This window comes from Saccopteryx leptura, chromosome 1 (genome assembly GCF_036850995.1).
Source record: "Saccopteryx leptura isolate mSacLep1 chromosome 1, mSacLep1_pri_phased_curated, whole genome shotgun sequence".
Taxonomy (NCBI): Eukaryota; Metazoa; Chordata; class Mammalia; order Chiroptera; family Emballonuridae; genus Saccopteryx; species Saccopteryx leptura.
The window spans coordinates 29,712,980-29,738,308 of record NC_089503.1 but is presented as its reverse complement, the minus strand read 5'-3'; the positions used below and the strand labels follow the sequence as shown (position 1 = coordinate 29,738,308).

Genomic DNA, 25,329 nt, shown 5'->3' with positions numbered 1-25,329 from the left:
TTGTCCCAGCTTAATTATTAATTGCTCTTCTTTTACTCCCAACAGGGTCCTGGTACTTTTTATGTTAGATGATAAGGACTCCACTTACTTAAAATTTTATTATATTAAAACAACAGATTTAAGAAAGGCATTATAGCAAAGGTAGAAGACAAGAGTTAAGTGCAGCCAGTGAGAAGGGGAAAGGATTGAGTTATTATTAGAAATGAAAGGATGAGGATAACTGAACATAAAGTTGAAAACTTAGTTCTCAGCTGCCTGATGGCCAAGTCAAAAAAGGTAAATAAAAGTAGTTATAGGCCTGGCCTGTGGTGGTGCAGTGGACAGAGCATCAACATGGAATGCTGAGGTTGCTGGTTCAAAACCCTGTGCTTGCCTGGTCAAGGCACATATGGGAGTTGATGCTTCCTGCTCCTCCCCCCTCTTCTCTTTCTCTCCCCTCCCTAAAATGAATAAATAAAACCTTTAAAAAAAGTAGTTACATATCTCTCATTATGCAATATAAGAAAACAAAACAGTTTTTCAGAAGAGGCAAAGTTTTTTAGTACTAAGAGGAACCTATCTCACTGGTTTTTCTATAAACATCATTGGATGATGGTTAGTGACTTCAGAAATAATGTTTCAAAAGATGCAGAGATGGAGCAGTTCTTTGACTGAGGGTTTCTCATTCCAACCTAACGGTATAATATTAAAATTACAATGTGTCAAGTTTTTTCTAAGAGGAAAGAGGCAATAATAATATCCCTTTCCACAGTTTTCTGGGGGTCCAACCTGATTTTAAATGAACCCAATATGTTGGTTTTCAGAAACTCCCAACTGATAATTTTGAAAACATTGTATGTATTTATTAATCATCAAATAACTTTGAACAGGCACCAAAACGCTGCTAAGAACCTGACCTCTGTTCCCCAGAATCTATTCTTCGATTTGGGGAGAGCCCTAGGGCATTGGTCCTTAACCGAGGTGATCCCCACCAGGTACATCTAGAAATGCCTAGAGACATTTGTGATTCTCACAACTCCGTAGGGGTGGGAAGGTGGATGCTCTTGGCTTCTGTGAGCATCAACCAGAAATGCTGCTAAACTTTCTTAATGCACAGGGCAGTCCCCCCCACACAAGGAATTATCCAAAAAGGTCAACTGTGTTAAGGTTGAGAAACCCTGCTCTAGGGGTTTACTATCAGTAGAAGAAAAAATTCATGTCTAGCTGGGGAAAAAGAAAAAAATGCTTCATAGAAGAGAGGGTTTTGAGTCAGATTCCCCAACCCCACCCAGTGGAGCTGGAGGCTGCATCTCCCCCAGGCTCAAAAAATGGTGGGAACAGAATCAGGCAGGTGAGGCGAGGCGAGGCATGGGACAGGGAATGCAGTCCACAAAGGGAACTGTGTGTGAACTAACCGGGCTAGAAAAAAGGGGGAATCCATGTGGAGCAGGAGAACAAAAGCAGAGAAGACATGCAAATTTAGGGCAAGCAGTTTCTGCTCTGATGTGATGCTCCAAGGCCCTTAAATACTGCTTGTGTTTCTTTTTAACCACACAAATCAAAAGGCAACATAAACTTTTATGTTCACAAAGACCGTCCCTTGAATGCGGGCTTGTGGGGTATAGACGGACAGGCACATATTTTGCCTCCTCTCCCCCGCATCATTTTTCACCACTTACATAGTAGAGATTCCTTGGAACTCAGTTTTATATCACATTAAATTTAAAAAATGTGTGCATACGTAAAAATACAACCTATCAAGGCACAGAAAATTCTGAACCGCTTCTGTAATTAATAGGACATTGTAGGAATCACTATTAAGAAATATTATTCTGACCTAGTTCACCGTGTCATACTGCAGATTGTCCTTTTCGTGAATCATGGGATGGCTTGTGAGAAAGGACTACAAAGCTGGGTCCCTCGACATTAGCCATCTCACCCCTCAAAGTTCAGCCAGAAGTGGGACGGAACCCTTCTCACCATGTTGACATGTTTACTTCTGGTGTAGGAAAATATTGCTGCTGCCTGATTTGGTTTCCCAGTCCGTATGCACTGCGCTCCGTTGCCTGAAGACATATATTTTATTCTTTCCTTTGATGATTCACAAATAAATTAGCACGATTCACTCAGATCTGCCAACATATATGTGTTACTGGAGAAATCTGAGAGGTTGAAAAATGATTGTAATTTATTGGATCCCAATACTTTTTCTTTAAAGGACCAAATAAATAGCATCAGCTAGTTTATATACCTGACATATTTATTGCAGCATTCCCACTGAGCACTTCCCATTGTCATGCGTTCTCACACATTGTTTTCACAAATTGTGTTTTGAAAGAAATTCAGGCCAGAGAAACAAGATGTTATCTTTTGGAAAGGATGAGGCCACTCTAATGGAAGAGGATAATCCATTCAGAGGTTTGGAAAGCCAATGTCCTCCGGTGGGTGTGATAAATCCAGATGATCTGAATCCAGGATTTTGCACTGGAACCTTGAAGTTAGTAAGAACGATTTAGTTGTGTTCCAAATAAACACAATGTATCATTATTACTATTGGGTAAGCATGAACATCTGTTAGGTCAGTTTTGCCCTGTTTTCTGAAGGCAACAGGACTCACTGAGCACCGTTCTAAATAAGCCTATTTCAAATGGATGGATCTAAAATGGGCGGGGAGAGGGGGAATGCCGAAGCTGCTCCTTGATCATCTCTGTGTTTGAAAACTAGATTTAAAAAAGAAAAAAAGTCCACCTGCTCATCTCAGATGGGTCACATGCATGGAGAGCCCAGGGAGATTGCAGTTCCCTTCTGAATTTCATCAACAGAACCATTTTCAAAAGATTTTTTTTAATTTAATTTTATTTTATGGTATGTTATTTTATTTAAGAGCAGCAGGGAGAGAGAGAGAGACAGGAACCTCGACCTGCTCCTTTATGTGCCCTGACTGGGGATCGAACCTGCAACCTTCAACGCTCCAGAACAACGCTGCAACTAATCAAGCTATCCAGCCTGGGCTTAATTTTTATTGATTTTTTTTTTTAAAGAGACAGAAGATGGGAGAGAGGGGGGAGGAGGAGAGGAAGCATTCCTTTGTTGTTCCACTCTGTCATTAGTTGCTTCCCCTGTGTGCCTTGACTGGGGATCAAATCTGCAACTTTGTCATTTTTGGGCGACGCTTTTAACTGACTGAGCTAACTGGCCAGGGCCAAAAGATGAGAATATTTGAGACAGCTGGTCTTCTTCATTTTTAAAGAAATGTTGTACATGCTCTAAGTAATTATTTGGGGCAAGAGGAATCTAAATATCACTTACCAGGAAGTTATTCATCACCCCTTCTTCCTAACTCAATATAGTGCCTCCCCAGGTGTTCCTCAGTTTACACACGGTCTATAAGATAATTTCTCCAGGTTGAATCAGTAGTTTGCAGCAGGTTATAGTTGCAAGGGATATACTTGTCCCATCCCTCATTTTCCAGATAAATTATTAGATGAGATAGCCATGATCACACGGCTAGTTAGCGGCAGAACTTTCTCTAAGGCCAGCCGTGTGGGAGGCGAGAGCCTGTGACAGCGTTCATTCATGTGTACTTACGGAGTAGCCATTACAGGCCCAGTAAGCAAAGAGGAGATACGGAATCCGTGTTCTCAACTTGCTCACGGGCTGGCTTCACTGTAAGACTTGGTCACAATCGAAGCAGGATGTAGAAGTTCTGCTATAAAAAGTATCCTTGTAACAACCCTCACTTAAACCAGGTCGGAAATTTGCTTCAGTTCCTCTCAGTGGTAGTCAGGGAGGACAAGGCTTTAAGGTTCATGGGAAAGGCCTGGGGGGGGGGGGGTGTAATTAGCTAATCACAATATGGTTAAAATTAGGAAAACATCATTGTACGTTACAGAGGCCCGGACATGTAGAGATACCAAGCATGCTGACAGCATCTTTTTTGCTGGAGTTGGTCAGTGATACCTCAGTGGAGGTGTAGCACCAAGGAGACCCCAAGGGGGAGCTCTTCTGGTTTGGAAATGAACTGAAGTTACTGGCTGAGGGAACCCAAAAGCACAAGCCTTCCCAGCTGCATTTAGTAGCATAATCAAAGGCAGATAACCAGAGAGCCACAAAGAAGCCATGAATGCTCTCCACCCTGTATTTCTGTTGCTTATTTAATGCTGATGAAATCCTCACATCATTTAGGACAGGGTGGGGGTGTGTAATGGTGGGGAGGGGAGAGGGGAGTGTTACACAACATGCAGGCATCACAGACATTTACCAAACAAGCTCCAAGACGTAAAACAAAAACGATTTCCTCCTACTTTGACTCCCAAAGGACCCGAGAAGCATTTCAAATGTGTCCAGTAAGACATTAAAAATAATTATCCCAGAGAGTAATCACTCCCTTGGTTGTTTTCATGTATTTTTGTCTACAAACAAGAGAAGTTTTCTAAACTGCCAGGTTGGCTTACTTTGAAAGGTCTCTAGAACAAAAGTACTTAGGGTGACCCCAAGATACCTGGCAACAGTAACCAAGGATGTGGACGAGGCTGAGAAAGATAAAAACAGATGATGCGTTTTTTGATGTCAGACCTAAAATATCGTATAATTAAAACAGAATGAAATGATGAAGTTTAGAAACAAAGACATAATCCCATCAGGAAAATTAGCGAGCCTATTTAAGAGAATGTTCAAGAAGATTTCTTTACAGCATACAATAAAATTACTCTTATGTTCCCCAGATGGCCCGGTGGGGTGACTTTTTTATGTAATTAGAATTAGCTTTCCTCCTCCTTTTCTCCTTGTTCCCTCCTCCTCTTTCTCTTCATAATAATAGTTATTATTATTAACCATCCTTACTAAGTACCTAGGCTCTCTCATACATTCTCGTTACTTCTCATAACAACTATTTTGATTAGAGGTTATTATCACCATCTTTTTTTTTTAATTTATTGTGTTTACATAGATTCTAGTGTCACCCCTAATGCCTCTCCCCTCCCCCCTCCTCCCCTCAGCTGACCAGGCATCTCCCTTCCCCTTTCCCGACATTGCCCTCCCTCCTTCCCTTCAGGTTTATCCCTTTCCCTCTCTCCTCTTTTCCTCTGGTCCCTTTGATCCCTCTTCTGTCTCAATTCCATTCCTCAGTTCACATTGTTTCTTGGATTCCTCAAATGAGTGAGGTCATATGATATTTTTCTTTCTCTGCTTGGCTTATTTCACTTAGCATAATAGTTTCCAGGTCCATCCATGTTGTCGCAAAAGGTAGTATTTCCTTCTTTTTCATGGCCCCATAGTGCTCCATAGTATATATATGTACCACAGCTTTTTTTTTTTTTTTTTTGGTACCACAGCTTTTTAATCCACTGACGGACACTTGGGCTGTTTCCAGATCTTCGCTATTGTGAACAATGCTGCCATAAACACAGGGGTGCATTTCTTTTTTTTGAGTCAGTTCTATGGTGCTCTTGGGGTATATTCCTAAAAGTGGGATGGCTGGGGCAAAAGGCAGTTCCATTTCTAATTTTTTGAGGAATCTCCATACTGTTTTCCACAGTGGCCGCACCAGTCTGCATTCCCATTTCTGGGATGAGGAAATGGGAGCTGGGACATCTGGAGGCCCACTGTTTACCATCTAGAATGTGGTGTCACCAGAGCAATAGTTATCCTTTTGGATGGTAGAGCATCAGAATTCTGGAAGGCAGTTCAGTGGATAAACGTTTAAGATCCACTTGGCATAGCTTGTCCTCAGAATCAAACAACTGTCATGCTCAATCATGACAAGATTCACAGACCAAAGTAAAATTAAATTGCTTTTGCCACAGAATCTGCTTTTACCAGTATTTACTAAAGTCTGACCCACTCACTTCTTGTGCATATCAAATTCTGGCATACCCTGATTCATACAATGACTGGGTCCCTGAAATTAATTTCTTTTTTTGCTAAATATAGTGAATAATAGTGTTGATATACTATGGGGGAGTTACAAAAAGAATCTGCTATTTCAAGGAATCCCAAGGGTTTTACCCCCTTCTGATCCATTCCTCTTCTCTCTCTCTCTCTCTCTCTCTCTCTCTCTCTCTCAACCTGAATTTTCATATGCCAGGATGGGTGGAGGTACAATGTTCAAGCTCACCAGTATCGTATCTAAATAAAGCCAGAGGCAGCTCAACTGAAGGGTCCAATTAGGTTTAAACTTAGGTTTAAAACAAAGTGGCTTTCAAAAGAATCTCAGAACTAGGCCATTTCTCATTATCACAGAAGGTTATATGTATGTAGAGATGTTTTCATGTGCATATACTACATGTGCGTGCACACACACACGTGCACATGCACTTACACATTTCTGACATGACTGAGCTGGCCCTTCTCACTTGTACCTTTTTGCACAAAAGCAGTTTGTTTCTACATCTCCTGTCCCATCCATCCCCCCAATCACACAACAGTCCTGACATCTTCACTTGATCTTAGCCAAAAGGCTGAGAAACGATCAATCCTGAAGTCTTGAGCTAAAGCAATATTGCATACGAAAAAAGGAGATGATTTCACAGGGGCACATCGGCAGCTTCTAGTTATATTTAAAGAACTTGGCCTGACCGGTGGTGGCACAGTGGATAATGCGTTGACCTAGAATCCTGAGGTTGCTGATTTAATACCTGGGCTTGCCTGGTCAAGGCTCCTATGGGAGTGGATGCTTTCTGCCTGCTCCATTTCCCCCCCCCCTCTCTCTTTCTCTCTCTCCTCACTTATAAATAGACAGATAGATAGATAGATAAAATTAAAAAGAAAAGAACTCCAAGGTGGACTTCCTGGAGCTTCCCGTGCGTTGGCAGCAGAGAGGGGTTAAATACCCCAGGCTGGGAGTCATGTCCTCAAAGGCTGAAATAGCAAACAGCTCTGCCTGGCCGGGTGCCTTAGGAAGACAGCCACGGAGCTTCAATCAGGTATTTAAGATCACGGCTTTTCTCAGAAATGCATCTTGGTTCCAGCTTCCCCTTTATCTCTGGCAAAGAGCATCATGACCATGAACTAAGGGGTGTGGGTAGAACCTGGAGCCAGCTGCCAGAGAGCGCCCCACCCTGCCCGTCAGGACCCAACCCCCAGAGAAGCCCTCGCAACCCAAGCTATGTTTCAGGTGCCGGCACCAAGCTACCCCACCTGGGTCCGTTTTCCTTTGCGCCCCTTCAAGATTCACAAGTGAGGCTGTGAGGCTGATGAGGGTGGCATCCCAGCCTTTTGTGTCATTTGGCCACTTTGAAGCACAAGGAAAACGATAAAAATAATAACCACCTTCTATTTAGTGTTTGTTAAATGACTGGTGCTGCCGTATTTTCTTGGATTATTTCATTTGATCCTCACAGAAACTCTGGGAGAAAAGTCATACAAACATCCCCATTTTGTATGTGAGACACAGAGAGCTGACCGTTTGTCCAAAGTTTCACAGCTAGAAAACCACAGAGCGGGGATTTGCCCGTGGGTTGACGTGATTCTAAAGCCTTTAGTCATAACTGTACTGCCTTCAAGGAGCAGTGACATTATCTATTGATCACCCAGGCGTCTGTGTTGGTCAGGGTCCTGCCGGAAACAGGTGACACACTCAGATGGGGTAACTGAGGAATATTTAATGAAGTGTCTCTTTTAAAAGGTATGGGTAAGGTTAAGGGAAATCTACAAGGGGCAGTAAAGGCCCCTGACCCTAGACAGTGCAGGGAGCCCGTTATCATCCATGGTGCGGAGAGAGGGAGCAAGGGGAGAGCGTGGTGCCTGAAACCCAGACAGAGGAACCGAAGCTGCTGCTGACCATCTTACCGGAATACTGGCCTGTAGGGAAGTCATCTTAAGCTGACTTGGCAGGGAAAGAGCCAGGGAACAAAATAGCCTGACCTCATTCTTTCTCCCTTCAAGCTCTACCAGTGTTGCCCATTGGCCAGATCTTACCGCAAGTGGGAGGCAAGGGAGCCCAATGCTGCAATTCATAGAGGTCAGCCTGCTGGGACCCAGACTGGGGAGAAGAAAGATAGCGATGGACTTAAAGGGGGCTTGGATGTCTGAAGATGACTTTATTCCTGTCTTTTCTTGACCGATTTTTGGCTGACTATATTATTATAGACTAGAAATGATTTTCCTTTGGAACTTTGAAGACATTTCCCTTTGCCTTTAGTTTCTAGCATTGCTTTTGAGAAATACAAAGTTATTTTGATTCTCGAGGCCATATATGAAATTAGCTTTTCTTCTCTGGAAGTTGATCAGACCTTCTTGTCAGGAGTCTCCTAAACTGCCCAGTTCAATTCCCAATAATCCTTGTTTAAAAGAACCAATCTATTCAACAAGTTGTCTCTACAACTATTTTATAATAAAAATTTATAGAAACAGAAAAAGGAATTGCTTATCCATTTTTGGAAAAAATCACTGTTCCCTTAAGTGGCATTTTAGAACCCAATCTAATATAAGTTCTATTGAATTTGAAGTTCTATTTTAAAATATATTTTCTGGGCAAATCACATTAGAGATGGGAAGAAAAAAATTCATGATAGTGAGAACATCCAAAATTATAGTATTTCTACTCAACATCTAAAGATTTCTCGCCTGACCAGGCGGTGGCGCAGTGGACAGAGCATCCGACTGGGATGCGGAAGGACCCAGGTTCGAGACCCCGGGGTTGCCAGCTTGAGCGCGGGCTCATCTGGCTTGAGCAAAAAGCTCACTACCATGGATCCAAGGTCACTGGCTTGAGCAGGGGGGTTACTCAGTCTGCTGAAGGCCCACGGTCATGGCACATATGAGAAAGCAATCAATGAACAACTATGGTGTTGCAACGAAAAACTGATGATTGATGCTTCTCATCTCTCTTCGTTCCTGTCTGTCTGTCCCTATCTATCCCTCTATCTGACTCTCTCTCTGTCCCTGTAAAAAAAAAAATTAAAAATTTCTCTCTCTGGCTGGGTAGCTCAGCTGATTATTACGTTGTTCTGATATGCCAAGGTTGTGTGTTCAATTCCCAGTCAGAGCACATACAAGGATCAACCAGTGACTGCATAAAGAAGTGAGACAACAGATGGATGCTCCCCCCTTTATTTCTACTCTTTAAAAAAATAAAAAAATTTTAAAATAAATGACAAATAAAAATGTCTCAGTTATACTATCTTTACATTAAAATGGTGTTGACTACTATAGACCTAGGTTAGCATTAAACAGTGTATGTATCAATATTTTCGATACTAGCTTGGGACCACAGACTCTTCAGAAAGTAGACTTACCAGGCATTTCTCTGAGAAAAGTATGTTTTATTCTTAATGAGCTGATTATTTTACATGAAGAATGCCCAATGGAGAAGAGACTGCCCTTTTGTAGAAACCACCATCCAATGAGTGGTGGCCCTGGCACTGAACAGCTGGTGACAAATTCCTTTGTGGGTTGTACGCTCCTGAGGGAGTCAGGGTTGGCATGGAAGGATTTTCACAGTCGGTTGAACACCAGAGATGAGACTGGCTCTTGGCCACAAACTAGACTGCACAGTCAATAAGTTCTGCTTCCATTAGCTGACTTACGATGTTTTGACAATTGAAATGAAACTGCCAGAAGGAGGAGCAAGAACAATGGTATTTTGGCAAATAGAGTCAAGATAGAGCTTGCCTGACAATTCAGGTCAGAAGGAAAATGGAGGCATGGGAAAACTGATGTTGGCAGACCCCTTGCCCAGAAGCAAGCTCTCCATGGGAGGTTTCCACTGATGCAGGGAACTGGCTCACAGTGGCCATTTGGATTTGGCAATTTTGTTGGATATTTTCTGGCAAAGGGGCACTTTTTCTAGGACTTCAAATACAATGAGTGTAAAAAATACACAATTAACCCAGATAGCTATAGTATCCTTGCGACCGAAGGGAAGACAAGAGAGAGAAACGTTGTTACCCTGTTTCCTTGAAGATCAGCTAGGATGGTTCAGATGTAGTATGGCCTGTGGAAGTAGTTAGGCTAAAGAAACCTCTTGTTGCCCTTTCTAGACTTTGCAATCCTCTAAAAATGGAAATTAAGAAGCATTCATTCATGACCTTGAAAACACTGTTTATAAAAGTATATTATAATGTATCAGTAAAATGAGCAGGAAGAGGGTTTATGTGCAAGTTCATGTGAGCAATGCAGCTATTAGCACGCATGCCATTCCCTACCTTGACCCCAGCAGGAATGTGTAAATTGTAACATATGGAATGTAAGCGTCTGTTGAGATGTTTCATCAATCTGCCCGGCAATGAGCATCACAGGGCCCTGTGTGTGAACAGGCAGAAGAAAGGGAGAGACTGAATGTTGCACCTAACTTCAGGCTATTAATCAGCCTGGAATGACAATCAAAAATTTCCAGACAGCGTTCCTTAATAATATTTGTTATTTTCTGACAAGATGACACTTTTTCATGGGACAAAAATAACTATAATCACAATTTGGATAAATGCTATAAAGGAATATAATAGCTTACACTAATAGTATAGGCTCTCTTCCAACTTTCTACATAGATGATCTCATTTAACCCTCAGAACAGTCCTCTGCTATAGATGCTATTGTTATCCCCTTTTTAAAGATGAAGAAACAGAAGCTTGAATGTCTACATGTCTTATCCAAGGTCACACAGCTAATGAGTGGTGGATTGACACTACAGTGTCAAGCAGCATGAGGCCAAGCCCCAAGTTCCTGACCCTGTGCTATTTTGTATTAACTGAGTGAGGAAGGGGCACTGATTTAGATTTGCAGGTTAAAAAAAAAATGTCTTTCAGGATATATATATATATATATATATATATATATATATATATATTAGGATATGATCTTAAGCTGAGCTCAAAAGGAATTAACTGGGCAGAAGAAGTATTCCCTAATTAAGGAACTAGCATGTTCAAAGGCCCTGAGGCAGAAGGAGCTGGCCTTGGAGACGGGTGTGACTATAGTGTGGGGGTGAGAGGCAAGGATGGAGAGGTAGGCAAGGTCAATGCAACTGGGACCTTGTAAGAATCATGAACTAAATCCCAAGCAGAGCGGGAGCTCCTGAAAAGCCTGACTTTATCTGGGACTGTGGTGCTGCTCCAGCACCACTGCTCCATCCCAGCAGGGAGAGCTGCTCTCCACGGAAGACCGGAAGACCGAGGCTGCTGCTGAGCTAACAAGCCGCCCCTCCTTCTCACCGTCTTCTGAAGGAGTAAGTGGGTTCTGCGTAGTTCTGTTTGTATCAGACCTCTGTCCTCTGGTGCAGTTATAAGATGGCAATGTCAAGAAAAGACTGGTGCTATAAATGTTTGTGTCCTCAAAATTCAAATGTTGAAGCTCTGATCCTCAGTGTGATGATATTAGGGGATGGGGCGTTGGAGATGTAATTAGGTAACCAGGGCAGAGCTCCCGTGAATGGGATCAGTGCCCTCAGAAGAAGAGGCCAGAGAACTAGCTGGCTGCCCTTTTGCCATGTGAGCAGACAATGAGAGTTCAGCAGTTAGCAACCTGGAAGAGGGCTGTGCCTAGAACCAGGCATGCTGGCATCCTGCTATCAGACAGCCAGGTCTCAGAACTGGAAGAAATAAAGTTCTGTTGTTTTTAAGACACCTACTCTATGATGATTTGTTATAGCAGTCCAAACTGATTTAAACAGCTGGTAATTCCGAAAATTCATTCAGCACTGAGATCTGCTTAATTATCCTCAGTTACCACCATTCGTTTTGGCATTGCCCACCCTATGAGACCCCATGAAGATTAAGAAATGAGCTTTTCGGAAGCTGGAGAGGTCCCAGCCATGTCAAGGACGTAGGACCTTGTCTTCCCAGCCCTTCAACTCTCTCCTGAAGGCCCTCAATTAAATGGTTTGATCCCCCCCAAAAAAAGATAAAAAATTACTCCTCCACCCACCAATTTTTACGTTTAAAATGGCAGCATTTCCTAACTCTTAAGATAGATGCTATAGCTCTGGCTGGGTAACTCAGTTGGTTAGAACGTTGTCCTAATAATGCCAAGGTTGTGAGTTTGATCCCTGGTCAGAGCACATACAAGAATCAGCCAATAAATGCATAAATAAGTGGAACAACAAATCCATGTCTCTCTCTCCCTCCCCCTTCCTAAAATCAATAAATAAAAAATTTTAAAGATAGATACTTTATTATTCTGTGCCTTTTAAAATTTAGTTCTTTCAGTTATTCATTCATCAAATATTTGTATAGCTGTTATATGGCAAACATGAGAAATACAAAAGCAAATAAGACTGAAGTGTCCGTGCTCACAGGACTAGAGTCTGGCTCCAGGGGAGCACACTCTCACCGCACAATGCCATCATCCCCTCTGGAAGGCAGAACAACGGCATCCCAAAGGTGTCCATGTCCTAATCCCTGGAACCTGCGCATATGTTACCTTACACGGGAAAAGAGCCCTTGCAAGGATGAGCAAATTATGGGTTTTCAGAGGGGGAGAGCATCCTGGATGATCCTGGTGGGCTCAATGGAATCAGAGTTCTTTTAAAAGTGAATGAGGGAAGCAGGAGGGTCAGAATCAGAGAAAGAGACGTAGGGACAGAAGCAGAGTGAGTGATGCGATTCCTTGGCGGGGGCCTCAAGCCAATGCAATCAATGCAGGCAGCCTCTGGGAGCCAGAAGAGGCAAGGTCAGGATCCTCACCAGAGCCTCCAAAAGGGAATGCAGCCCTGCCAGCACCTTGGCTTTAGCCTAATGAGACCCATCTGAGGCTCTGATCTCCATAGCTAGAAGGTAATAACTTTGTGCCATTTGAAGCCCCTAGTTTTGTGATAAATTTGTTACACCAGCAACAAGAAACAAGTACATTCTCTGCTCCAGCCAGGACCTGGCCCAAAATAGACATCTTTATCCCTCAGTTTCCCACTGAGCCCAGAGGTGGCCTCACAGTCTTCCTCAACCAGCGGTCCAAGAGGCTCCCTCCATCCGTGAGGTGCATGCAGCTCATTGGCCATCCCTTGGAGTCTGTACAACAATTTATACCACTAGCATTGTGACTCCTTTGGCATCGCCATATATAAGTACTAATTACATAGGTATTACTTGATAATTTTTTTAGATTTGTGTTTCTAAACTGATTCCACTAATTGCTGTGCATCCTTGAGCAAATTACATATATATCTCTGTGCTTCAATTTCTTCATCTGTAAAACAAGAGTAAGCATAATAATATCTACCCTTTAGGGTTGTGAAGATTAAGTGACTTAGACATTAAAGCATTAACAATAGTGCCTGGCACATAGGAAGTACTCAAAACAAATTTAATCAACAGCGATGATGGCTGTTATTATTCCCTATGGAGTTTAACATGAGGCTTGAAAGTCCTTTGTGGTCATTGTGCTTACAGTGTGGGACATACACTGGACAGTCAAGAGTGAGTGCAAGTTGACAGGAGCTAATTGGGGGAAGATTGAATTAGGGCGCAGTTGCTGGAAATGGAAAGAGTGGGTGGACTGGAGAGATATCGCAGAGGTTAAGTCAACAAGGTCTGTTGATGAGTTGCATATGGGGGGGTGAGGACGTGCCAAGGGTGACAGAGTCAGGGGCCGCATAATGACATGCTATTCCAGCATGAATCAAATCCCCATCTTGCTTTTCTGCTCTCCCTGCCTCCCATCTTTTCCTACCGTGGTACCTGTTTCCTTTCTTCCCTGTTAAAAAAATCAGAAAAATAAAAACCAGGAGCAAAAGAAGGCTCTAGGTATAGGAGTCTGAACTATGTGGCAGCATGTAGCAAAAAAGGGGAGACTTCTATATGAACTTTGGTTTTTTGGTACCAGTATGTGAAGACAGTGTTGTAATTAGATAGAAAAAGGAGGGTATTAAGACAAGCGATGAAGAAAAAAGTAAACAGAATTAAAATGTCTCAACTGATATTTTTAAAGAAATAAATAAAAATGAAGCACAAGCAAATGGGTTTGTAAATTTAATGCCTGTAATGAAATTGGGCAGGGAGTGTGGCGGGAGGCAGAGACCCAAGGCGGCTGTGCAGGGTGTGGGATGGGACCAGGGACCAGTGATGGGGGAGAAGGAAAGGTTTCTGGGGATGGGAGTCGGGAGAGATGGCTTCCAGCCCTGGCTTTGCCACCAGTGAGCATCTGAGCATCTAGCGGACCGCACAGGGAGTCCATGAGACCGTGTTCACGAGCTCTGTGAAGCAGGCAGAAAGAAGGGGTACAGTCCTCAGGAGAAGGCCATCTTACCGGCACGTGAAATGCCTGTAGCAGGCCACCAGCCCCGCAGCTTCAGGGTGGCTACCGGGAGCCGCCTGCTCCCAAAAGCACCCTCACGGCCTTCTGCATTTGTGCTCCCAAAGTGACTCTTCTTAAAGGTGGGATGTTTCCGAACTGGCTCGCCAGAAATTGTTGAACGGGGGAGCTTATTTCTGCGTGAAACGAAACACCTATTTCCCCCCCTACTACTCGGGTCTGTGACTTGGCTGCTGAGCAGAAGGGAGGCAGGAAAGGCACACTTTGAAATTGTAGCAAGCATTTGAGCAGACTGAATTCAATTTTGGATACAAATGTCAAGGACCGGCTCCCTTGGCTTCTGCTCCTTGTTTACTGAGGCGCGATGTGACGCTCCATTGAAAGGCAGGCTGATAACGATTTAGTAGGGAGCGAGGGGCGGCGGCCGACTGAGCACTGAGCAGCGGCAGGGTGACCTTCCCCAGGAGCCTTGGGGAGACTGCCTGGAAAGCCTCGGCCAGGCTCCTGCGTGCGTGTGCGTGTTAGGACCAAGGCAAGAATCAGAGAACTGCTCTCTTTCCGTCGTAGCCGCAGACATGCTTGATCTTCCTGGTTCATAAAATAAAGAGACTGGAATAATTGATCTTTAATCTTTTCTCCCGGATATTTTATGACTCTGGCATTTAACTATAGATGCTGAAGAGGAATGCCAGCAAAGAGTGTAGGATGAAATTTGGGACAACCATTTGGGAGGCTAATTGGTTATTAGTTTTCAAATGTCTTAATAGGCATACCCATTAGAGATGTCAATTCTTAGGATGTATCCTATGAACATACTAGCACAGTTATGCAAACATGGATGCTTATAATTGCAAAACATAAAGAACAATGCATATGTTCATTATTAAGAAAGTAGTTAAATAAACCGACTATATAACCATTATAAAGAATTTGCCCTGGCCGGTTGGCTCAGCGGTAGAGCGTTGACCTGGCGTGCCGAAGTCCCGGGTTCGATTCCCGGCCAGGGCACATAGGAGAAGCGCCCATTTGCTTCTCCACCCCTCCCCCTCTCCTTCCTTCTGTCTCTCTCTTCCCCTCCCGCAGCCAAGGCTCCATTGGAGCAAAGATGGCCCTGGCGCTGGGGATGGCTCCTTGGCCTCTGCCCCAGGCGCTAGAGTGACTCTGGTCGAGGCAGAGCGACGCCCCGGAGGGGTAGAGCATCGCCCCCTGGTGGGCAGAGCGTCGCCCCTGGTGGGCGTGCCGGGTAGATCCCAGTCGGGCACATGCGGGAGTCTGTCTGACTGTCTCTCCCCATTTCCAGCTTCAGAAAAATACAAAAAAAAAAAAAAAGAAAAAAAAGAATGCAGATCCATATATAATGAAAAGGGAAAATCACCAAAATAATTTTAAGTGAAAAACATTAGATTGTTGAGTAAAAGATATAGCATGATCACATTTTCTTCAGAAATGAAATCCAGATATGTAAAACATATATTTGTTCAATTATATATTTATAAGTCTATGCACAGAGAAAAGGTCAAGAAGGGTCCACACCAAATTTATAACAGCGGTTCCCCCCAGAGCTGCACAACCCGATATGGTGGTCACTAGCCACACGTGACCACTGAGTTCTTTAAATGTGGCTGATGCAACTGAGGAACTGGATTTTTAAAATTGATTTAACTTTAATGACTTTATATTTAATTTAAAAATGAGTATTTCATTCAATTATTGGAAAACGTGTAAATATGTTTGCAACTACTTGGATATACATATCTACTTTTTCAATGTGTGTTTTATGAAATCTAACTATAGATCCAAGTATTTTCAATGAAAATTTAGTAAGCAAATTGAGCTGTGTTATAAGGGTAAAATACACACCGGATTCAAAAGACATAGTACAAAAAATAATTTTTAAAATCTCAATAATTTTATATTTCATGAATAATTTGATAATGTTGCTTACATGTTGAAGTAAATACCATTTTGGATACATTAGGTTAAATGAAATACAAAACTAAAATTAATTTCACCTGTTCCTTTCTCCTTTTTTATTTTAATGTGGCTATCTAGAAATGTTTAATTATCGATGTGGCTAACATATTTTTATGGACTGTGCTGCTTTGGGGACTGGGATTAGAGGAGAGGGTTAGACTTCAACATTTTACTTTATATATTTTTGTATTTGATTTTGTTATTTGTAAGCTTGAGTTACCTTGATAACTTACAGAGAATAGTTTTAAATATTAAAATAAAGAATTAATTCCCTGGCTATATTTTGATACATAAAGAAAATTATTGAGAAGACACCTCCTCTAATGTGTCTCTTTGGGGATGATGTGTCACGGTCTGAAATAAATTTTTTGCCATCAGGTTATTATAAATTGGAACTCTCACCATCGCGTCTCTGTGATATACCAGTATCTTCTCATCACCTGACCCTTTTCTGGATTACTGCTAGCCTCAGCAAGGATACTTCTGCCTAAAAACCATCCCAGCTGTGTTGGAAAATGATTGTTTCTCAGAGAGTAGGAGTTAAGCCCAGGAGAGTTAGAAAAAAAGAGAGAACTAACCCTTAAAGAAATCTCTCTTCTCTCCAGTTCCCTCCTTCTTCCATATCAAGATTCCCCAAAGCTTTGGGGATCTATAGTTCTAGGCTGAACTTCCTACCTCACTAAATGACAAGGCCAGGATGTTAATGTTCCCCACACAGACACGTCTGTATTATACATAAAGATGTCTGTGTTACACATAAACACGTTATGGCTGTAACAATATCGCTTTCAAAGGAGCACTAATCCGCTGAAGTCATCGAGTCAGAAAACATTTGCTCCTCCATGTCTTGTGTCTGAGCTGTGTGTGAGAGACAGAAAGTAGGAAGGAGGGAGGGAAAGGAAGGTCAGAGGGAAGGAAAGGGGGGGAGAGATTTTAAAACTGCTCCTCTAACTTATTATTTATTATGGTGTCACTCTTATACACTATTTTGTTTAAAAAGTTGATTATATATCACTTCTCGGCCTTTTGGCTAAGATTAAGTGTAGAATCTCTTCTTATCAGTTTAAAAAGTTGATTATAATCTATTTGCACAAACTTACAGATGTATAGATAACTCAAATCAACATTTGGTTATGAAATCATTGGGTTTGAATGGACCCAGGGTGATTTGGGTAGAGAAGAAATCAGCTGCAATTCTCTTCTAGCTCAGGAAATAGCTCATTTGATGCTCCCCTAAAACCCGTCCTACCAATGCCATAGCTTGTATCTCCCTAGATATATACACTGCCTGTTTTTATTTGTCTTCCTTGGTAAGCACCTCTGTCCTTAGCACCTAGCACAGGGTCTGGCAAATTATAAGCTCTTAATAAATTGACTAACTGAACAAATGAACAAAGAAATGAACCAAACTACCATTTAAGGATCAGTCATTTTCTAAAATGTTGATAAAATTTGAGTTTCATCTCAAACAATGGGTTCATAAAATTTTCTATTTCACTAACACTATATTTATTTATTTATTTTTAAATATGGATTTTTTTATCAACTTTTTTTAAAAGACTTTATTTATTCATATTAGAGAGGAGATAAGGAGGAGAGAGAGAGAGAGAGAGAGAGGTAGAGAGAGAGAAGAGAGAAGGAGCAGGAAGCATCAACTCCCATATGTGCCTTGACCAGGTAATCCCAGGGTTTTGAACCGGCGACCTCAGCATTTCAGGTCGATGCTTTATCCACTGCGCCACCACAGGTCAGGCAAACACTATATTTATTAAATGCCTATGACAGGCTAAAAACTGGGTAAACAAAGCCAGCTTTTAAATACACACACACACACACATACTTTCAGGGGGGGACAGAGACAGAGAGAGAGTCAGAGAGAGGAACAGATAGGGACAGACAGACAGGAAGGGAGAGAGATGAGAAGCATCAATTCTTTGTTGCATCTCCTTAGTTATTCAGTGATTGCTTTCTCACATGTGCCTTGACCCCGGGTGGCTATAGCAGAGTGAGTGACCCCTTGCTCAAGCCAGTGACTTTAGGCTCAAGCCAGCAAACTTGGGCTTCAAGCCAGTGACCTTTGGGCTCAAGCCAGCAACCATGGGATCATGTCTATGATCCCACACTCAAGCCAGTGACCCTCCACCCTCGCTCAAATCAGCAACCCCACACTCAAGCCAGATGAACCCGCACTCAAACTGGCGACCTCAGGGTTTTGAACCTGGGTCTTCTACGTCCCAGTTCGATGCTCTATTCACTGCGCCACCGCCTGGCCAGGCGCGTATACTTTTGTTGACTGTAGTTACTTGTGTAAAGAGGTTCTGGGGATTCACAAGTGAGAGGATTCTTACTTTTCACCTTATATTTCTTGTCCAGTGGTGGGATCAAATAATTTAACAACCAGTTTTCTGCCTTGATGACTGTGTTAAGTATAAAAAAAGATATACTGAAAGGAAGTTTATTATTTCATGCATTTAATACTTAAATAAGAACAATAAAAGAGGTACACAAAACTAGACTATAAGAAAGATTTTTAAAATATTAATGAAAAAATATTAAATAATACCTGACAAAAACAGTAAAACTGTTATTTAAGATATTTCCATATTGCTTCTTGATTGGCATCCTCACTTGCAATTTTTTTTTCACCTAAGAATGGAATGAACATCACTACGGGTGCTTAGAATACGCTGTTGGGCAGATGAATGTTAAAAAGAGCAAGGAATGTAAATTTGTGATTTCTACATTGGGCGGCTGCTCAGACACCCACCTTAGAGAGAACCCTGATTATGAGTGCCATTTTAACAACCAGTTCGCCGAACTCAACAAAAAATTAGGTATTGGTTCTGCAGAACCAGTGAGAACCAGCTGAATCCCACCATTGTTCTTGCCCTTTTGAATATTTTTAATGATGAGGTTTTTATACCTTATAAAACTAGTAAGTAAAATTGTGAACTTTATATACAATTCTGTTCACCTTATGACTATTGCCTGGAATTAGTTTTTATCTTTTTTCCTGATTATTAATGCAATACAAACCAATGCCATTAGATTTGGAAAAGTCAGGAAAAAAATTAAATTTGTCATAACGTAATCACCCACAGATTACTACTGATAATCTCTTAGTATATTTCTTTCCAATATATTTTTTAAAACAAGACTCAATTCTACTTGTTAATTTATAAACAACTTCTTAAACTCAGTACATGGCAATAAGTGTTGAGCTTTTTTATGGATGTATCATAGCTTAAGTTAAACATTTCTGCTGAACATTTAGATTGTAACTTTCACCACATTAAAATTTTTTAATCTAAATTTTATGTGCCTCTTGTCATCCAAGGGTTCTACTTAGTTCTTCAATATTCAGCAAACAAAAATAAAAATCTTTGCAATATAATCAAGTACTTCAAACAATGTTCCACTGGGTGCAAACTTAAGGTATGAAAATCTAGACTGACCAAATCAAATTCAACATTGTTTCTTAATGACCCTAAAAATTTTAAATATACTGCTCACAAAAATTAGGGGATATTTCAAAATGAATATGAAGTGATAAAATATCCCCTAATTTTTGTGAGCAGTGTAGCAAGTTTCATTCTTTCATTCAAAATGTTCCTTCAAAAAGTACCACCTTGCCCTGGCCGGTTGGCTCAGCGGTAGAGCGTCGGCCTAGCGTGCGGAGGACCCGGGTTCGATTCCCGGCCAGGGCACACAGGAGAAGCGCCCATTTGCTTCTCCACCCCTCCGCCGCGCTTTCCTCTCTGTCTCTCTCTTCCCCTCCCGCAGCCAAGGCTCCATTGGAGCAAAGATGGCCCGGGCGCAGGGGATGGCTCTGTGGCCTCTGCCCCAGGCGCTAGAGTGGCTCTGGTCGCAACATGGCGACGCCCAGGATGGGCAGAGCATCGCCCCCTGGTGGGCAGAGCGTCGCCCCTGGTGGGCGCGCCGGGTGGATCCCGGTCGGGCGCATGCGGGAGTCTGTCTGACTGTCTCTCCCTGTTTCCAGCTTCAGAAAAATGAAAAAAAAAAAAAAAAGTACCACCTTTTCTCAGCAGGTTTGGAGGTAAAGGGTAGGAAGGGATTCCTCTGAAATGTCTAATGTTTCAAGACTACCTCACATCTGTCGTGTGGAGTTGGCTGGCAGGCAGGTAGAGAGTGGAGGCAGAGGAAGAGGGTAGTATTTCTGGGGTCCACTGCTTTGATCATAACTGTTACCATGTAACCAGGTGAAGGCGGTGGGACAGAGGCAGAGTTCCAGGTGCTCAGGAATCAGAAATGGGTAGGCTGGAAGGATTCCTTCTGTCAGTAGCCCCCACATTCCAGGGCTTGAAAGAACCCAACCCATTACTTTCCAACAAAACAGAACAGCAGCCAGGGCTGGACCATCTACATGCTAGAGCTGCCTGTCTGTCTCCAAGCCAGCAAATACGCCAAGATTCATCACCCCCTCCAACCCTGACATTCCCTAGTTACAATCCTGTGATTTCCAAAAAGATTATTTTTTTGTTTCTTTTCAGCTATAGCAACCTGCTCTCTTAAATAGGTTCTTTATCTGGTGGGGCAATTACAGTCTGCGACTAACAGCTGTTCCACTGTTTGGGTCAGTAGCTCTGGTCTTTTCTGACGGGCACCTCCCCCAGCTGGCCTGGCCTGAAGCACACACCTATCCTTCAGCACTCCCGCGGGTACTGAGGAGCGCAGTTTGCTGTTGTAGGGTTCCGCTTGCCCATTATAAAAGACGTGATGTTATTATTAATGTTGCATGTCCTGGTATCTAATACCAAACATATTTCTGGATGTTGCTTTTAACTTTCCCCATTGAATTTTTCTTTATACAAATGGTATACAATAGGCATGTCTTTCTTTTATATTTAAGGGGGGAAATGCCCTTTCAAAAAGTAATTTATCGGCCCTGGGCAGTTGGCTCAGTGATAGAGCATCAGCCCAGTGTGTGGATGTCCTGGGTTCAATTCCCGGTCAGGGCACACAGGAGAAGTGCCCGTCTGCTTCTCCACCCCTCCCCTCTCGCTTCTCTCTCTCTCTCTCTCTCTCTCTCTCTCTCTCTCTTTCCCTTCTTCAGCCATGGCTGGATTGAAGCAAGTTGGCCCTGGGCACTGGATGGCTCCATGGCCTCCACTTCAGGCACTGAGAATAGCTCGGTTGGAGCAACAGCACAAAACCCCAGGTGGCCAACCCCTAGTGGGCTTGCCAGGTGGATCCCAGTCTGGGTGCATGTGAGAGTCTGTCTCTCTGCCTCCCCTCCTCTAACTGAATCAGAGGCAGACGCTCAGAGTTCTAGGGTCCAGTCCAAGATCATATCGCCACTGAGCGGCAGAACCAGAATTCAACACAGACCTCTTCCTCATCCAGGCGCACTAAGAGCATAGACTCTGGAGCCAGACTTCCTGGGTTCAAATCTCTCTCTTTCATAAGATCAGCAGGTCACTTTCCTGCAGATAAATTTATCCACAAGCTAATTCAGAGCACTCTAAAGCATGTGGTATTATGAACTAGAACTTCTGAAAATCTGGGGAGGGACAATTCAGCATTGGTTTGGGTACTGAACTGAGTAAAATGCTCAACAAGAACAATCATGCTGACTCAGAATGAGTAGAGAATGATCTTTCTGATTAGTGTTTCTGCTCAGGTGTGTTGAATGAGTGAGTATATGAAGCATTGAAATGTAATACCAACAATTCTGCTAAATTTAATTCAGTCTTTCTCCCCCTAGAACATCACGGTCATTGGAATGTGTATGGATTACCACTCTGGAGAATTCAGATGGAGAACAATGTGGCAATCTTCCCTTAGGTGTATTTTTGGTAATTTGCAGCCCCTGATGTAGAAGGTGAGGATGACCAAGCGGACTCTTCTCTCTCTATCCCCCCTGTTCTTTTCTCTTTCTGAAAGTAAATCCTTCATATCAGTTAGCTTATATTTCGCTTATCCCTTTCTCATAAAAACATCCTGAGAAGTATACACACCCAACCTAGTTATCTGAGTCTCTGCTTGACTGGAATGTAGCTACCCAGTCCAGAGGCCACCACCGAGAGAATTATGTCTTAAATTTCCCCCTGCATTCACCATTAACAGGACTGAAGACTCACCATGGGTCCCTTGGTCCTCTTTACTTCATTTAGGACCATGAATACAGAGCCCAACCCATTAACACAACTGGCAAGTTGACAATAACTTAGTAGGGGGTTTGAGGAAAATGAGGTCAAGTTTTAAAAATAATTTTTAAAATTCAGTGACTAGTTATAGTTCATTTACATTTTGAGCAGACAAGGAATAAAACGTGGAAAATAGCCTGACCTGTGGTGGCGCAGGGGGATAAAGCGTCAACCTGGAATGCTGAGGTCACCTGTTCAATACCCTGGGCTTGCCTGGCACATATGGGAGTTGATGCTTCCTGCTTCTCCTCTTTCGTCTCTCTCTCTCTCTCCTCTCTGAAAATTGAATAAAATCTTAAAAAAAAAAAAAAAAGCCTGGCCTGTGGTGGCGCAGTGGATAAAGCGTCGACCTGGAAATGCTGAGGTCGCCGGTTCGAAACCCGGGGCTTGCCTGGTCAGGGCACATATGGGAGTTGATGCTTCCAGCTCCTCTCCGCCTTCTCTCTCTCTGTCTTTCCTCTCTCTCTCTGTCTCTGTCTCTCCCTATCTTCTCTAAAATGAATTTTTAAAAAAAGCACCTCTTACCTAAGAGTGTGCCTAAAAAAAAAAAAAAAAACGTGGAAAATATATAGTAACCAGAGAAACATGTTTAGTAAACCAAATAGCAGAAGCTATTAGCAGCACCATTTTTCATCTTCCTTTTCAACTTAAGCTAAATGTTTTTAAATTTTAAGTCATTTTTAAAGCCACAAATCAAGATTCATCTACATTTCGGTTGGTTCTGCTGACTGTTATCTAAAAGGCTTGGTCGTCTTGAGAACAGTGTTCTTTGCTCTTTCTCAAGTACTTTTTTACACCTTGTGCTTGTCAGGAATTATGCCAGCTATCAGGGCTAAGGAATAAGACCCTCCCTCTGTCCCATGGGGACTAACACGGAGGCTACATGCTCAATGTCTTCTCACCCTCACCATCATTTTCCTTCTTACAACACCACCAGTCTGAGCTTTCTATACAGATAATCTTCCTTACACTTCATACAGTTTCTAGAGGGTTTCTACACACTTGCTAATGATCCTTACTTCAATTTGCCCAACCTCAAAACATCTTGCTGTGTTTGCTTTTCTCCTTCTTCCTCCCCTTCCTCCTCTTCCTTCTCCTCCTCCTCCTCCTCCCTCTTCTCCCTCCTCCTCCTCCTCCTCCTCCTCTTCTTCTTCTTCTTCTTCTTCTTCTTCTTCTTCCTTTAACTTTTTTCCCTGGGTTCTTTCTTTGGTTCTAGTATCAATCTGACCCAATGAGAAGCTAAACCAAGAAGGATCTGCTCATCTCTGCCTCTTCACACGGGGCTCACTGGTAAGGGTTTTGTTATGTATCATCTTTTCCAAATTTGTTCTAGCCCATTTATCTCTCGATTGTTTTCATTTATGTAAATAAACCATGATTATTATCCACTGAAGCATTATTTGTAATAGGAAAAACCACCATATTTTTTAAAAATGAGAGGCCTCTAAAAATGTTGAACTCCAAAAAGAAGAGGTTAGAATGATGGTTGTCGAGACCGGGGTTTGGAGGAGATGGGAAGGTGTTGGTCAAAGGGAACACAGCCTTAGTTATGCAGGATGAATACTCTCTGGGGATCTAATGTACGTCATGGTGACCGTTGTTAATAATAGTGTATTGTATTTTTTGAAATTTGCTAAGGGAGTAGCTCTTAAGTGTTTTCACCACACACACACACACACACAAATGGCAACTATGCAAGGTAATAGATATGCTAATTAGCTTGATTGTGGTAATCATTTCATGAGGTATATGTGTATATGAAAACCTCATGTTGAGCACCTTAAATGTACATAATTTTTATTTGTCAAGTATACCTCAGTAAAGCTGAGAGGGAAATGAGAGGTCTATATGAACAGCTATCTATGACACATGAGCAATACTGTTTGTCACGTGGCCCCATTTAAAGATACATATGTGGTCCCTGGCCAGTAGTTCAGTTGGTTAGAGCATCTTCCTAATACACCAAGGTTGTGGGTCTGATCCCCAGTCAGGGTACATACAGGAATCAACCAATGAATGCATAAATAAGTGGAAAAACAAGTTTCTGTCTCTTCTTCTCTTTCAAAAATAAAGTAAATTTTAAAAATTTAAAAATATATATGTGAGCATGTAATTATGTATAACGTGCATCTGAATGCACACACATTATATTCAAAAGAAAAAGGTTTTAGGAGACACAGAATGTTAACAGTAGACGTCCACAGAGCGAGTGAGGGGAGAAGCAGGAGGGAATGTCACTTTCTGATTCCACACTTCTCTACTGATTATTTGGACAATGAATAAATGCACTTTTGTAATACATAAAAGAAGAAACATAATATTTTCTTAGACATTTCAAAACTATACATTCTTCTAGAGTTGCATTGCTGTTGAGTTTTCATTCACTGCGATGACACACTTATCTCCTCTTTTATAGCTTGGGGGAATGAAGGCCCCAAACTGACAAGTGTGTGCCCTTCCTCCACTGTCTGCTACTTCTCCAGGTTCCCCAGCCCCTGGGATAATGAGCTATTCACAGTTCCTTGTAGCTTCCAGGCCACCTGCCAGCTTTATAACCATTCTGCACTTGCCATTTGCAATCAGTATCATTTTTAAAGCGTGGGCGTGCATCTCCTGCAAAGTCTGACACATTCCTGTGGTGGACAGGGTGTTAGCAGCGTTTCACTGGGCTCTACAGAATGCATCTCATTCAGGCTCCTCACACACTGTTCCTGGAAATCTTGGCCACGTGATAGATTTGACCCTGGAAAATCTACCCACCAGCCTCTGAAAGGAAGCCAGAGAGGAATCATTCTCATCTCACGGATCTGGAAACTGAGGCACTGGAAGTCGACCTGGGCTGCCTAGGTCACACAGCAGGTTTAAGGTAATGGGGTGTTGCGGAAAAGGTAATCGGTTCAAAGCCCTAAATCCCCAGTTCAACTTCCTGCCATATTACATTTTCTTTAAGCACATTTTCTTTTCATTCTCTAAGCCCATATCCTTGTTGGTAAAATAAGAATTATGATACCTGCCTCCCAGAATG

General features: G+C 42.4%; 1 long non-coding RNA gene and 1 other non-coding gene across 2 annotated transcripts in view; both read left to right on the top strand.

Annotated features, from left to right (window-relative positions):
* Window positions 1-23,588, top strand: part of LOC136391899 (uncharacterized) — a 32,314-nt gene extending 8,726 nt beyond the window's left edge. The window contains exons 2-3 of the long non-coding RNA XR_010748897.1: window positions 21,863-21,979; window positions 23,521-23,588. This is a non-coding gene — a long non-coding RNA (uncharacterized lncRNA). The remainder of the gene's footprint in view (window positions 1-21,862; window positions 21,980-23,520) is intronic.
* Window positions 17,148-17,331, top strand: LOC136390075 (U2 spliceosomal RNA). Its single transcript, XR_010748582.1, has one exon. It is a non-coding gene; the product is annotated as a U2 spliceosomal RNA (small nuclear RNA).
* Window positions 23,589-25,329: the final 1,741 nt, after the last annotated feature.